Source organism: Marmota monax, unplaced genomic scaffold (genome assembly GCF_021218885.2).
Source record: "Marmota monax isolate L192 unplaced genomic scaffold, Marmota_monax_Labrador192_F-V1.1 WCK01_AAM20220418_F8-fsc00127, whole genome shotgun sequence".
Taxonomy (NCBI): Eukaryota; Metazoa; Chordata; class Mammalia; order Rodentia; family Sciuridae; genus Marmota; species Marmota monax.
This window is the reverse complement of record NW_026692894.1, coordinates 1316748-1331028: the sequence shown is the minus strand read 5'-3', so window position 1 is coordinate 1331028 and position 14281 is coordinate 1316748. Positions and strand designations below refer to the sequence as shown.

The window sequence follows — 14281 nt, the reverse complement described above, 5'->3', positions numbered from 1 at the left end:
GTGCTTTCTCCAGAATTCTGTTTTCTCATCCCTTTAATGCTTATTGCCCTCCTGGTCCTTCTAACCAGGCTGTTCTCCAACTCAGTTCACTCTAGCACCTCAGTGATTCCAGCTACATACACATCTCCAAATGAAGAGCTAGTATATTGTATCCATAGCTGGATGTGGTGGCACATGCTTATAATCTCAGTGACTAGGGAGGCTGAGGCAGAAGGATTGCAAGTTTGAGGCCAGTCTCTGCAACTTAGTGAGACCCTACCTCAAAATAGATGTAGCTCAGTGGTACAGTACCCCTGGGTTCAATTCCCAGTTCCAAAAAACAAAACAAAACGTAGTCCATGGTATCCTTCCCACATTTACCCACATTTCTTATTTTGTCAACTCCAGGTCTGTTTCAACATGGGGCAGATCACCTTGGCCAAAAAATTAGCTAGGCAAGCCCTTCGACTGCTGAAAAGGAATTTCCCTTGGACCTGGATTGGTGTCTTTTTCCAAACATTTCTGGAAAAGTATTGGTATTCCTGTTTCCCGAGCCAATCTCCAAATAATCCCAGTGAGAAGTGAGAAGACAGTCCAGATTGTCCTGGTTCCCTTTAGGGCTACAGAGAACCACAGCTAAAGTAGGACCCAGCCTAGAGCTTTTCTTATATTGATCTAAGAGTCCTCTTTTTCTTGCTATCAAGTGATTTTCAAGCATGTTAGCAGAAAAGCATATAACAAGATCCATAATAGCAGAGCAGATAAGTATAACACTTCTAGGTCTCCCACCTTCTTCTCCCAGCTAATTAAGTATGACAAATAGCAAGTCAAAGAATGAGTCTTTTTTAAAAAAGGGCTCATTTCTAGACTTTTCCTTGTTTAGAGGGATGAATTAAAATGGTCCGTGGGGTTGGGAGCAGTGGAGTTCCAGGAACATTTCTGTGTTTGACAATCTGTAGATGGCCCCTAATGAGTAGACCTAGGACTCTTGTGGGGAGGAAGAGTTGGGCATGGTGAAGAATAAGGGTGTGCTGACTAACCACCCCGTGCTTCACAACAGTAAGAAGAAGCTGGCAGTTCTACAGCAACGGGTACATTGCCTCTCCTTGCTCTGGCAACTCTATAACCTGGAGGCCACAGCCAGTAGCCGCAGGTTTGCCTGCCTGGCCACTCTCATGCAGAAAAATTCAGCTGAGGAGTTTGCAAATGAAGCCCAGGTGAGCAATTCTTGGACTTCACTGAGAAACCTCAAGTGCCAGAAAGACCCTGCCAAGTTCCTGTTTTTAGCATCATTCCCCAACACCCCAGACTTAACGAGATACCATTGATCATTGATCATGTATTTGAGAAGGGCTTCTCAATTTGCAGTTTATAGAAAGATTTCCAGGTGTGGGGCTATGTGGGATCACCCTGAACTGAATGCAGAATTTTGTGTTATGTTCAAAATGGCATTTCTTGGGTAATAGGAGTGGGAAAGGTCATAGCTTTCTTCAGATTCTCCATGTCCCTGATCTAAAAAGGGATTAGAACTGCTGACTTAAGGGGGGAAACATGGTGTATATCTTCCTAATTTTAGTTCCCATCTGTTTTTCTCTTTTACCCATTTATTCAACATATATTTGATGAAAACATTATATGTCACGTACTGAACTTGGCTCCAGGGAAACATGTAGTATGTTCAAATATAGTAACATATAGTTTGTTAGGTGATGATAAGTGCAATGGCTAAAAATAAAGTGGAGACGGGGAGGCATAGGGTTCTGAGAGCAGGGGTTGCCTTTACTGAGGGGTGAGTACTGGGGATTGAACTCAGGGGAATTCACCCACTGAGCCACATCCCCAGCCCTATTTTGTATTTAGAGACAAGATCTCTCTGAGTTGCTTGGCACCTCACTTTTGCTGAGGCTGGCTTTAAACTCGTGATCCTCCTGCCTCAGCCTCCCAAACCACTGAGATTGTAGGCATGCACCACTGCACCCATTAGGTTGCCATTTTAAACAGGGTAGTCAGAGAATGTCTTGCTGATCAGGTGACATTACAGCAAAGAGCTGAAGGAGATGAGAAGCCAGGCTGTCTTGGAGCAAGATTGTATAGGCAGAGGACACAGTGAAAGCACAAGGCATATCCTCTGTGTGCGAGAAATGGTGAGGAGGCAAGTGTGACTGGAGGGGAGGGAGAGGAAGAGAGACAACCAGGAGATGAGATCAGAGGGACTGGGGAAAGGGGATGGCAGATGGTGCAGGCTTGTAGGCCAAAAATAGGGTTTGACTTTTACTGTAAAAGAGATGGGAAGCTTTTGGTGCTTCACACACACCCAAAAAAAGGGGGGGGGGCAGTATAAGGTTTAGTTTTAATAAGATATTTTAGATGTTATGCCAAGAACAAACTGAAGAGGACAAAGAAGGAAGACCGTTTCAGAGTCTGTTGGCAGTCATCTAGGCAAGAGATGGTGATAGCTAAGATTGTTACAGCAGCAGAAGGAGAAGGAAGAGTGATCTTTTGTCAAAATAAAATGAGCAAAATTTGCTCTTGGATCTCTTATAGGATGGAAAAGAGAAGAGTCAAGGATAATTCCAAGATCTGCGTCCTGCCCTTTAGAGGCATAGAGATGCTCTTCGTTTGGACAGGGAAGTCTGCATATTCAGTGGAAGATTAGGAGCTAGACTTTGGAGATATTCAATTTCAAATGCCTGTTGAACATCCAGGTGGAGCTGTGGAGTAGGCAGTTGAATATATGAGTCTGGACATCATAGGACCTTTCTGAACTAGAAATGGAAATATGGAAGTCACAGTGTATAAATGCTATTTAAAGTTGTGAAACTGGATGAGAACATCAAAGGAATAGGAATAAGCATAGAAAAGAGGAAATCCAAGGACTGTGTTCATATAACTCCAATATTAGAGGTCAGGATGATAAGGGCTGGTTTAATAAAAGAAACTGAGAAGTTGCCAGAGAGACAGGAGAAAAACCAAAAGAGCAAATGTCCTAGAAACCTTGAGAATACAGTATTTCAAGAAGAGAGCCACTAACATGTCAAATGAGTGCATAGTTGTAATAGAGATCTAAGCAGCTGTTCTGAAGAGCCATAAGGAGCAAGACTCAGAAGCCTTAAGTGGAGGGGGAAAAAAGGGGGTGTTTCGATAAGTCTTGGATTGAAGGAGAAGAGGGGCATGTAGAGAAAGTGCTTTGTTTAAAGAACAGGCAGGGGGCATGATCAAATTAGAAGTGGAAGGGTAAAAGGAGCATGTTTTCCTAGGTGGAGTAGAAGAGTGTGGTAGCAACACCAGGAGTCCAGATTGAGAGCAAGAAGGCACCATAGTAGGCCCTTAAACAGGAAAGAAGCCAAATGGAAATGTCACATGAATGGGCAATGGGAATTTGTTTATTACCTACAGGTTGTCTCTACCTACGTGGACCTCTCCCAGTTCTCCCAGAACATGGGCAATAGGGAGAAGTGGCTGCACTGTGAACAGATAGCCATTCAGAAGAGTAGTCTGTGCTGGTTCTCCAGGGAAGGATTATTGGCTACAGCCCAGCTCATGCAGGCCTTGGCCTACACCAAGCTCTGCCTTGGCCATCTTGACTTCTCCATCAAGCTGGGTAATGGGATGTTGGGGCTGGTGGGCCCAGAGATTTCACAGAGTCCAGGTTCACAGACCTCACACAATGCTCTTTAACCTCCTTAGGTTTTCAAGCTCATGAGCTATGCAGACACCTCAAGAAACCGGCTCTGGAGAATCTAGTTCTCTCAGTTCTTTTCAGATCTGCATTTCTGAAGAAAAAGTATTAAGATCATTTTCAGTTATTGTAGTCATTGTATAAGAATGGGAGAGATGTCCTTCAGAGAAGTTTGGGGTGGAATGGGAGATGCTTTTCCATTTCCACAGCCAGGGCTCTTTACCCTGACCCCTCCAAGAAGCATTATCTTAAGTGCAGGGTGTCAGGAGTGGAAATGCAGGGTGGAACTCCACTTGGACCTAGTGGGCAAACTTTGTTTCCCCGCCCCCCATTTCCCTGCAGGGAGGACAGGGGATTACAACAGCTCGGGTTCCTTGAAACTCCCTCAGAGGCATTTCCCACCTCCTTTACCTAGAGAAAGGTCTGATCTCAGGCCTATGTTCTCTATATAAACAAAGCTCTGGAGAGGAGTTCTTGGGAGTATTAGGTGCTTTGAAGGTTAAGATCCCCTCCTTTCCTGCCCCATCTTCCCCCACTCCCTAGCTGGTCCCAGTGGCTCTGTCTCTCGGCAGATATGATCTGTGTGTCCATGTGCTGGAGAGTCAGTGGGCGCTCATTTCCCAGGGTCATGATGTCCTCGGCCTGGCCTGCTTCTACTCTGCTTGCTTAGATCTGCTGTTGTATGGAAAAGGTAAATCTTGCACAGGGCTCTGCTGTATGCTTAAGGGATGCAAACGTCAGATGGGGCACTAGGTTTGGAACATAGGCAATATGAACCCATCCCTCGGGCATGGTCCCTTTTTCCTAAAGTCTGAGTTGTGATTTAGAGGGTATCTGCTTTTCTGGTTTGTTTCCTCCCTGTACCACCCCTTCTATACCTCACTCTCTATGTCGACAATATATACTAGCCCGGTTACTCTCTTTGTCCACAGGATTGCTGTGTCGGCCCTTTGGCGAGTGTCTGTGTTTCATTCAACACTATGGGCACAGCTGTGTTCTAACTTCTCAAAGCAATGTCATGCTGGGGGTCCATTCCTCCCTGGCCATGTGGTAATGTCCCGCTGAGGATCTGTGGGAAAGGGTAGAATTCTAAGGTCCTCCTGAACTCATTTCGGCACCTCACCCCTCTAAGCAGGACAATTCAACATCTTACTTTTAAAGACCATTCATCACCCATCCCCTATATCTTACTAAAACAGTTCTTCTCGCCCTTTGTAGATTTGGGCCCATAAGTTGAGGGTTACATTTAAGAGCTAGAGTAACCCACGGCAAGGCTGATTATCATGGTCTGTCCCACGGCAAGGCTGATTATCGTGGTCTGTTCTTTGGTCTCCTTGCATGTGAGCTAGACTTCAACATTTTCCAGCACCATAATTCTGACTGGGTGCCTCAGGGCCTTAAAGAAGTGACAGTTCATGAAAGAAACATGGTTTATAAACGGGGGATAGAGTTGAGAGTTATGACTCTTTCCTTCTAGGTTTGCCCAGAACTCACAGTGGGACCTATTTGAGCATCACTTCTCCAAGGCTTGCCGATTGGTGAAAAGAGCCAATGCCTCACTATTTGGTTCACATGGCTTTGTGCGATTCCTAGAGTGCCGTGTGCTGATGTTACAGAAAATGCCAGAGGAGGTCTCTGGTCTTTCCCCAGAGACCCCCAGCCAAACCCTCCAGGTAGCTATTTCTCTTCTGTCATTCAACTAACACCTAACTAATGTAAAACTTCCTGCCACTTGCGTCTCTCCACATTCTTCTCTCACTGTCTCTGCCTCCCTTTTCTCCTTGAATACTTTGTTTATCCACCTAGAAAGTTGCTATCAACATCATGTACCTTCCTAGATATTTTTATATCTAGATTAGGACTTGGTTCCTTATATTTATGCCTTCACACAGGTACTACCCAATATCATTAAAATGTTAATATTTAGCCCTCCTCAGTGGGCTTACTCGGTGACTCAGTCTGTGATTAAATACATCTTTCTACAACCTTACCTTCTGAGTATAAGATACATTCCAAGTTACTGTATCCCAGAACCAATTTTCCAGACTTATTTTGCCATCAGTAACTCTTCCCTGTCCCCTAAGCCCTGAGTGAGTATGTTGAGTGAAAACTGTTGTATGTTCTGCCACAGTGGTGTGTAGGGGAAGAGGGTACTAATTCCAGAGCTAATGGATCTTCCTTTTCTTTCAGTACTTTAAGGAGTTCTTCTCTCGGTGTGTGACCTGCCCTGTCTATAAAGAGTGGGTCTCTGAGCTTAAGGCCTCTGTGATGAGGTATGGAAAGAAAGAATCCATGACCTTGACTAACTCCATCAGACCTTTTGAGACCAGCTTGACCAGGATTTGGATAGAGGGAGAATTCCTAAAGAAAAACAACTGTTATGAAAAAAAAATTAGGAATACAGAGTAAGCATTTCTTCCTGGAACCCTTGTGTGAGAGACACAAAGAACAGTCTCAGATTCTTAGAAGCAGTCAAAGGCTGTACCTCTAATGTAAAAAAAGGACACACAGATATAAGAAGTTAGTCTTTGTTCCAGAGGTAAGTATAATCCTCTCCCTAGTGCTGGACCCAGCCCAGACAATTCTATTGTTATATGAAGAAATTGCTTCAATTGTTTTGACATCTAAAACTCTTAGTCATAGAAAATTTGTTTCTGTGGCTGGATGGTCACAAAGGATAAAAAAGAAGGCCTTAAAATTCACAGAGTAATGTATGTGAAGATGTAGGCATGAAAAAGAAAGAAAGAATATAACTTTTTGCCTCAGGGCCCTGCAGATCTCCTCCTTTCGAGGCTGGTTTGTGATATTTTTTTATGTTCCTTCTTTCAGGATTTGACAGTGTGGCTGATGTCAAGGAGAATAAGGACACAGAAGAAACTCAAAGAATATATATGTTCAAACAAAAGAAAAATAACCTGATGGGACCACGATTCTCATATTGTATATAATGCAAGGAAATGCCCTGAGTTCTCCGTGTTCACCATGTGCATGCTGAATAGACTAACCTTCATAGTCACTGCAGCCTATGTCTTTGTCAAAATAAAAGCCTATGTTTCTAAAGCATGCACTGACATCTTCGTTAACTCTTACAGTCATTACCACAATTGCAACAGAAGTGAGAACCAGAGGTAGACTTGGGGGCTTTGAAATGAACCAGTTCTATCTTATATAAGGTGGGATCCACTAGCAGTTGGGAAACTACACCCCTAATAAAGAGGTTGCCATTAGGGGGCTGGGGCTGGGGCTCAGTGGTAGAGTGCTTGCTTAGCATGCCTGAGGCACTGGTTTCAATACCCAGCACCACATTAAAAAAACTAAACAAAATAAAAAAAAAGAGGTTGTCATTACTTCAGGAAGGCCAGCAGTGGGGTACTTGGGTGTTGCCTTCTTTTGATTGAGATTTGTCAGGGGGAATCCAAAAAAGTCAAGGATTCTTTTGAGAGGTACAGGAGGTGTAGGAGTCTGTTCCCTTCTGTGCTTTGTGATTTGGTGTTCCCAGGGGAAACTGTGGTATTGCCAGAAGGTGGAGGACTCCCACCGTCTTCCTTTTTCATCTTCCTTTTTGGAGCTGCCACCATTGGACTTTTCTCCTTGGTGGTGGTTCATCCACGGGTGTGACCTTCCCACTGACTTTGTATGCTTTATACCTCAGTCACCTGTTGTCCATGGAGTCACTTGCCTAGTGTTGTGATTTTATCCCATATTTACAGATGAAGAAATAGAAGCTTAGAATCTAAGTTTTACCCAAGAAATGTAGCCACAAGGGCTGGGGCTGGGGCTCAGTGATAGAGCACTTGCCTAGCATGTGGGAGGCACTAGGTTTGATTCTCAGTACCACATATAAATAAATTAATAAATGAATGTCCATCGACAACTAAAAAAAATATTTAAAAAAAGAAAAGAAACATAGCCACAAATGGAAATCAGGGATTCTAGTTCAGATTTCATTCCAGAAGTTAACCTCTAGGCTATATAGGCTTTTACAGGAGCTGGCCTATACTAACCTGTCCTATACCCAGTCTTCACTGTTCTCTGCAAATGGCCAAGAAGGGAAATTGAAGGACAAGGAGGGAAAGGTGTGCAAAGAGGGAGCTGTACTTGCCCGATAAATCATGCTGTGCAGTCTGCTCAGGCCCTCACACCCCTTTTCCCCTCTTGCCACCCTTCTTTCTCTCCCTTGCGCCCTCTATCTCCCCCTTGCACTCCTCCATCTCCCCCTTGCCCACTCTTTTCTCTCTCCTCACCAACATTTCCCCCCACACCTTCTTCACTGCTTTAAATTTCTGAGGGGCACTATAGAGTAGCAGTCAAAAGCAAGGACTGGACTTATTAGCTGTGTTTGTTTGGGTGTGTAATTTGTCTTGTGTATGCCTCCATTTCCTTTACTATAGATGAGAATAAAAAGAGCACAAAATAATGTCATTGTGAAAATGAAATAAATACAAAACATTTAGAATAGAACCTGGCACATAGTAAGCACACAGCAAATGTTAGCTATTGTTACCAATTCAATTTTTATATTTCAAAAGTAGATAATGCATTTATAATATGGTACAAAATTCAAAAGGAACAAAAACACTTTAAAAAAAGTCTTTCCCATTCCTGTCTCCAGTTGGCTTCTCCAGAGGTGAACTGTATTAACACTTCCTTGTGAAGCCTGGCAAAATTCTTCTATGCATATGCAAGTAATCGTGTATATTTATCACACTCTTCTTTTCCACAAATGGTGGTGATACACAGTGCCACTACATACTTTTGTTGTTGCTACATTCTTCCCTTTTGGCACTTTTTTGAAGATGGAATTCACATAACATAAAATTCACCCTTTTGGTGTATACAATTCAATATTTTAAGTTCTATTTGCAGGGTCATACAATCATCATCACTATCTAATTCCAGAACATTTTTATTATCCCAAAAAGGATCTCTGTGCCCATGAGCTGTCATCCTTTGCTCCTCTTTCCTTAGTCCCTGATAATACTAGTATACTCTCAGTCCCTATATAGTCGCCTGTTCTGGATACTTATTATAATTGGCAGAACATACGGTCTTTTGCATCTGGCTTCTTTCACTTAACATTTTCAAGATTCATCCATGTTGTAACATTACTTTTTATGGCAAAATAATGTTTCATTGTGTAAATATGCCACACTTTTTAAAAATATGTTTTTTAGTTATAGTTGGACACAATATCTTTATTTTTATGTGGTGCTTAGGATCGAACCCAGTGCCTCACACATGCAAGGCAGGTGCTCTACCAATGAGCTACAGCCCCAGCCCAAATATGCCACACTTTAATTATCAGTTTATTCATCAGTTATTAAACATTTGGCTTGTTTTGACTTTTAAATATTATGAATAATGCTACTATAAACATTCATGTACAAGTTTTTGTGTGAATTCTTGGATATATTCTTGGGTATATATGTATGTAATTTATGAATTCCCAGAAATCATCAAGTCATATAGAAATTCTGGGTTTCACTTTTTGAGGGGCTGCAAGACTGTTCCAAAGTCATTGTACCACTTACTTTCTCACCAGCAATATATGACATTTCCAATTTTCCATAAGCCTTGTTAACACTTGTTATTGTGTATCTTTTTCTTGTAGCCTTTCCATAGGTATGAAATGGTATCTCATGGTTTTGATTTGCATTTCCTTAAGGACTAATGATGCTGAGCATAACTTTTTGGAGAAATCTAATGAAAATCATTGCTTTTGTTTTCCTTGAAGTGGGGGGTCCTCTACCATGAACTACATCCCCAGTCCTCTTTGTCCATTTTTTTTTTGCTTTATTTTACTTATTGTTTTTAAAATTAATAATTAATGTATTTGTTCTAAATTGTTATACATGACAGCAGAAGGCATTTCAATTCATAGTACACATATGGAGCACAATTTTTCATTTCTCTGGTTGTACACAAAGTAGAGTCACACCATTGGTGAATTCATACATGTACCTAGGGTAATGATGTCCATCTCATTCCACTGTCTTTCCTACCCCCATGCCTCCTCCCTTCCTCTCTCTCTCCTTTGCCCTATCTAAAGTTCCTCCATTCCTCCCCTGCTCCCCTGGCCACACCCATTGTGGATCAGCATCCACTTATCAGAGAAAACATTTGGCCTTTGTTTTTTGGGGGGATTGGCTTACTTCAATTAACATGATATTCTCCAATTCCATCCATTTACCTGCAAATACCATGATTTTATTCTCTTTTAAGACTGAGTAATATTCCATTGTGTATATATACCACACTTTCTTTATCCATTCATCTGTTGAAGGACATCTAGGTTGCTTCCACAGTTTAGCTATTGTGAATTGAGCTGCTATGAATATTAATGTGGCTTTGTCACTATGGTATGCTGACTTTAAGTCCTTTGGATATAAACCAAGGAGTGGGATAGCTGGGTCAAATGATGGTTCCATTCCAACTTGTATAAGGAATCTCCATATGCTTTCCATAGTAGTTGCAACAATTTGCCACAAGCAATGTAGGAGTGTACCTTTATCTCCACATCTTTGCCAACACTTATTGTTGCTTGTATTCTTAATAATTGCCATTCTGACTAGAGTGAAATGAAATCTTAGAGTAGTTTTGATTTTGATTTCTAGAGATGAGATCATTTTTTCATATATTTATTGATCGATTGTATATCTTCTGAGAAGTGTCTGTTCAGTTCTTTAGCCCATTTACTTATTGGGTTATTTGTGGGGTTTTTTTTGTTTTTGTTTGTTTGTTTGTTTGTTTTTTGGTATTTTTTTTTTTGAGTTCTTTGTATATCCTGGAGATTAGTGCCTGATTTGCATGTGGCAAAAACTTGCTCCCATACGCTCTCTGCTCACCTCACTGTTTCTTTTGCTGAAAAGAAGCTTTTCAGTTTGAATCCAACCCATTTATTGATTCTTGATTTTATTTCTTGCACTTTAGGAGTCTTGTTAAGGAAGTCGAGGTCTAATCTGACATAATGAAGATTTGGGCCTACTTTTTCTTCTGTTAGTCACAGTCTCTGGTCTAATTCCTAGGATCTTGATCCACTGTGAGATGGATTTTTGTTTACGGTGAGAGATAAGGATTTAATTTCATTTGCTATATATGGATTTCCAGTTATCCCAGCACCATTTGTTGAAGAGGCTACCTTTTCTTCAATATATGTTTTTGGCACGTTTGTCTAATATGAAATAACTGTATTTATGTGATTTTGTCTCTGTGTCTTGTATTCTGTACCATTGGTCTACAAGTCTATTTTGGTGCCAACACCATGCTGTTTTTGTTACTATGGCTCTTTTAAGGTCTGGTATTGTGATGCCACCTGTTTCACCCTTCTTGCTAAAGATTACTTTGGTTATTCTGGGTCTCTTATTTTTCCAAATGAATTTCATGATTGCTGTTTCTATTTCTATGAGGAATGTCATTGGGGTTTTGATTGGAATTGCATTAAATTTGTATAGCTCTTTTGGTAATATGGTCATTTTGACAATATTAATTCTGCCTATCCAGGAGCATAAGAGATCTTTCCCTCTTCTAAGGTCTTCTTTAATTTCTTTTTTTTTTTTTTTTGGTGGTCTGTAGTTTTCATTGTAGAGGTCTTTCACCTCTTTTGTTAAGTTGATTCCCAAGTTGTTGTTGTTTTGTTTGTTTGTTTTTTGAGGCTATTGTGAATGAGTAGTTTTTCTAGTTTCTCTTTCAGAGGATTCATCACTGATATATAGAAATGCATTTGATTTTGTGGGTGTTGATTTTATATCCTGCTACTTTGATGAATTCATTTATTAGTTCTAGAGGTTTTCTGGTGGAATTTTTTGGATCCTCTAAGTATAGAATCATGTTGTTGGCAAACAGTGATAGTTTAAATTCTTCTTTTCCCATTTGTATCCCTTTAATTTCTTTTTTTTAAGAGAGAGAGAGAGAAATTTTTTATTATTTATTTTTTAGTTTTTCAGTGGGCACAGCATCTTTTTATTTTATTTTATGTGGTGCTGAGGATCAAACCCAGTGCCCCGCGCATGCCAGGCAAACACATACCACTTGAGCCACATCCCCAGCCCCATATCCCTTTAATTTCTTTTGTCTGTCTAATTGCTCTGGCTAGAGTTTCAAGAGCTATGTTAAATAGAAGTGGTGAAGAGGGCATCCCTGTCTCCTTCAAGTTTTTAGAGGGAATGCTTTCAATTTTTCTCCACTTAGAATGATCTTGGTCTTGGGTTTAACATAGATAACTTTTACAATGTTGAGATATATTCATATTACCCTAGGTTTTTTAGTGTTTTGAACATGAAGGGGTGTTGTATTTTGTCAAATGCTTTTTCTGCATCTATTGAGATGATCATATGATTCTTATATTTAAGTCTATTGATGAGATAAATTACATTTATTGATTTCTGTATGTTGCACTAAACTTGCATCCCTAGGATGAACCCCATTTGATCATGGTGCACTATCTTTTTAATATGGTTTTGTATTCGATTTGCCAGAATTTTATTGAGAATTTTTGCATCTATGTTCATTAAAGATATTGGTCTGAAGTTTTCTTTCCTTGATATGTCTTTGTCTGGTTTTGGAATCAGGGTGATACCGGCCTTATAGAATGAGTTTGGAAGAGTTTCCTCTTTTTCTATTTCATGGAATAATTTGAGGAGTATTGGTATTAGTTCTTCTTTGAAGCTGTGAATCCATCTGGTTCCAGGCTTTTCTTGGTTGGTAGGCTTTTGATAGCGTCTTCTATTTCATTGCTTGAAATTGATCTGTTTAACTTGTGTTAACATCTTCTTTTTCTAGGGCTTTAAGATGTATTGGTATGACATTTTATTTGTTGACTTTTTCCTTCTTTTAAGGAATGAAGTCCATCCAATGAACTTTCTTCTTAATACTGTCTTTATAGTATCCCAGAGATTTTAATATTTTGTATCAGGGTTTTCATTTGCCTTTTAAGAATTTTTTATCTCCTCCCTGATATTTTCTGCAATCCTTTGTTCATTCATACTCCAGGTGTTGGAGTAACTTCTATTTTTTTTTTGTTTGTTTGTTTTATCATGATATCATTCCATTCTGGTAAGATAGAATGCAGGGTAGTATCTGTATGTGTGTGTGTGTGTGTGTGTGTGTATTTGCTAAGACTTGCTTTGTGGCATAATATATAGTCTGTTTTGGAGAAGGATTCATGTGCTGCTGAGAAAAAAATGTATTTACTCCTTGATGGATGGACTATTATATATATATATGTCTATTAAGTCTAAATTATTGATTGTTCTATTGAGTTCTATAATATTTTTGTTTAGGTTTTGTTTGGAAGATCTATTCAGTGGTGAGAGAAGTATGTTAAAGCCATCCGTTATTATGGTGTTGCAATCTATTTGATTCTTGAAGTTGAGAAGGGTGTGTTTGATGAACATAGATGCCCCATTGTTTGGGGTATAGATAGTTACGATTGTTATGTCCTATTGATGTATGATTCTCTTAAGTAGTATGAAATATCCTTCTTTATCCCTTTTCACTAACTGTGGTTTGAAGTCCACTTTACCTGATATGAGGATGGAAACCCCTGCTTGTTTACATGGTCCATGTAAGTGATACATTTTTTTTCCCATCCATTCACCTTCAGTCTGTGGTTGTCTTTTCCTGTGAGATGAGTCTCTTTAAGGCAGAATATTGTTGGATCTTTTTTTTTCATAAATTCAGTCTGTCAGTCTATGTCTTTTAATTGAGGAGTTTAGGCTATTCACATTTGGGGTTATTATTGAAGCATTGTCTGTATTTCCAGTCATTATTCTCTTTTAATGCTGAGTAATATATATTGTACATATATACCACGGGGTTTTTTTTTTATCCATTCATCTATTGAAGGGCATGTAGGTTGGTTCCACAGTTTGGCTATTGTGAATTGTGCTGCTATTAAACATTCATGTGGCTGCGTCACTATAGTATGCTGATTTTAAGTCCTTTGGGTGTAGACCTGAGAGTGGGATAGCTGGGTCAGATGGTATTGTGATGCCACCTGCTTCACTTTTCTTGCTAAGGATTGCTTTGGCTATTCTGGGTCTCTTATCTTTCCAAATGAATTTCATGATAGCTTTTTCTAATTCTATGAAGAATGTCATTGGGATTTTAATAGGAACTGCATTAAATCTTGGTAGTGTGGCCATTTTGACTATTAATTCTTTCCATCTTCTAAGGAAAGTTCTTCAGTTTCTTTCTTTAGTGTTCTGTAGTTTTCATTGTAGAGGTCTTTTGCCTCTTTTGTCAGATTGATTTCCAAGTATTTTTTAATGTGTCTTATTTTTTTTTTAATATTTTTTTTTTTAGTTCTGGGCGGACACAACATCTTTGTTTGTATGTGGTGCTGAGGATCGAACCCGGGCCGCACGCATGCCAGGCGAGCGCGCTACCGCTTGAGCCACATCCCCAGCCCTCCCTTCCTTCCTTCCTTCCTTCCTTCCTTCCTTCCTTCCTTTCTTCCTTCCTTCCTTTTTTTAAGACAGGATCTCACCAGTTGACCAGACCATCCTTGAGCTTTCGATCCCCCTTCTCAGTCTCCTGAGTAGCTGGGATTACAAGCATGTGCCACCACACCTGACCAGGGAAAATCTCTTTAGGCTAAACTCTCTGCGATTGTAATATGGCCAG

At 40.2% G+C, this 14281-nt stretch overlaps 1 non-coding gene across 1 annotated transcript; it reads left to right on the top strand.

Annotated features, from left to right (window-relative positions):
• Positions 1-3384: 3384 nt before the first annotated feature.
• On the top strand, positions 3385-6710 carry LOC124096714 (uncharacterized). The gene is made up of 3 exons (XR_009227374.1): positions 3385-5331; positions 5849-6063; positions 6488-6710. It is a non-coding gene; the product is annotated as an uncharacterized LOC124096714 (transcript).
• The last annotated feature ends 7571 nt before the right edge of the window (positions 6711-14281 follow it).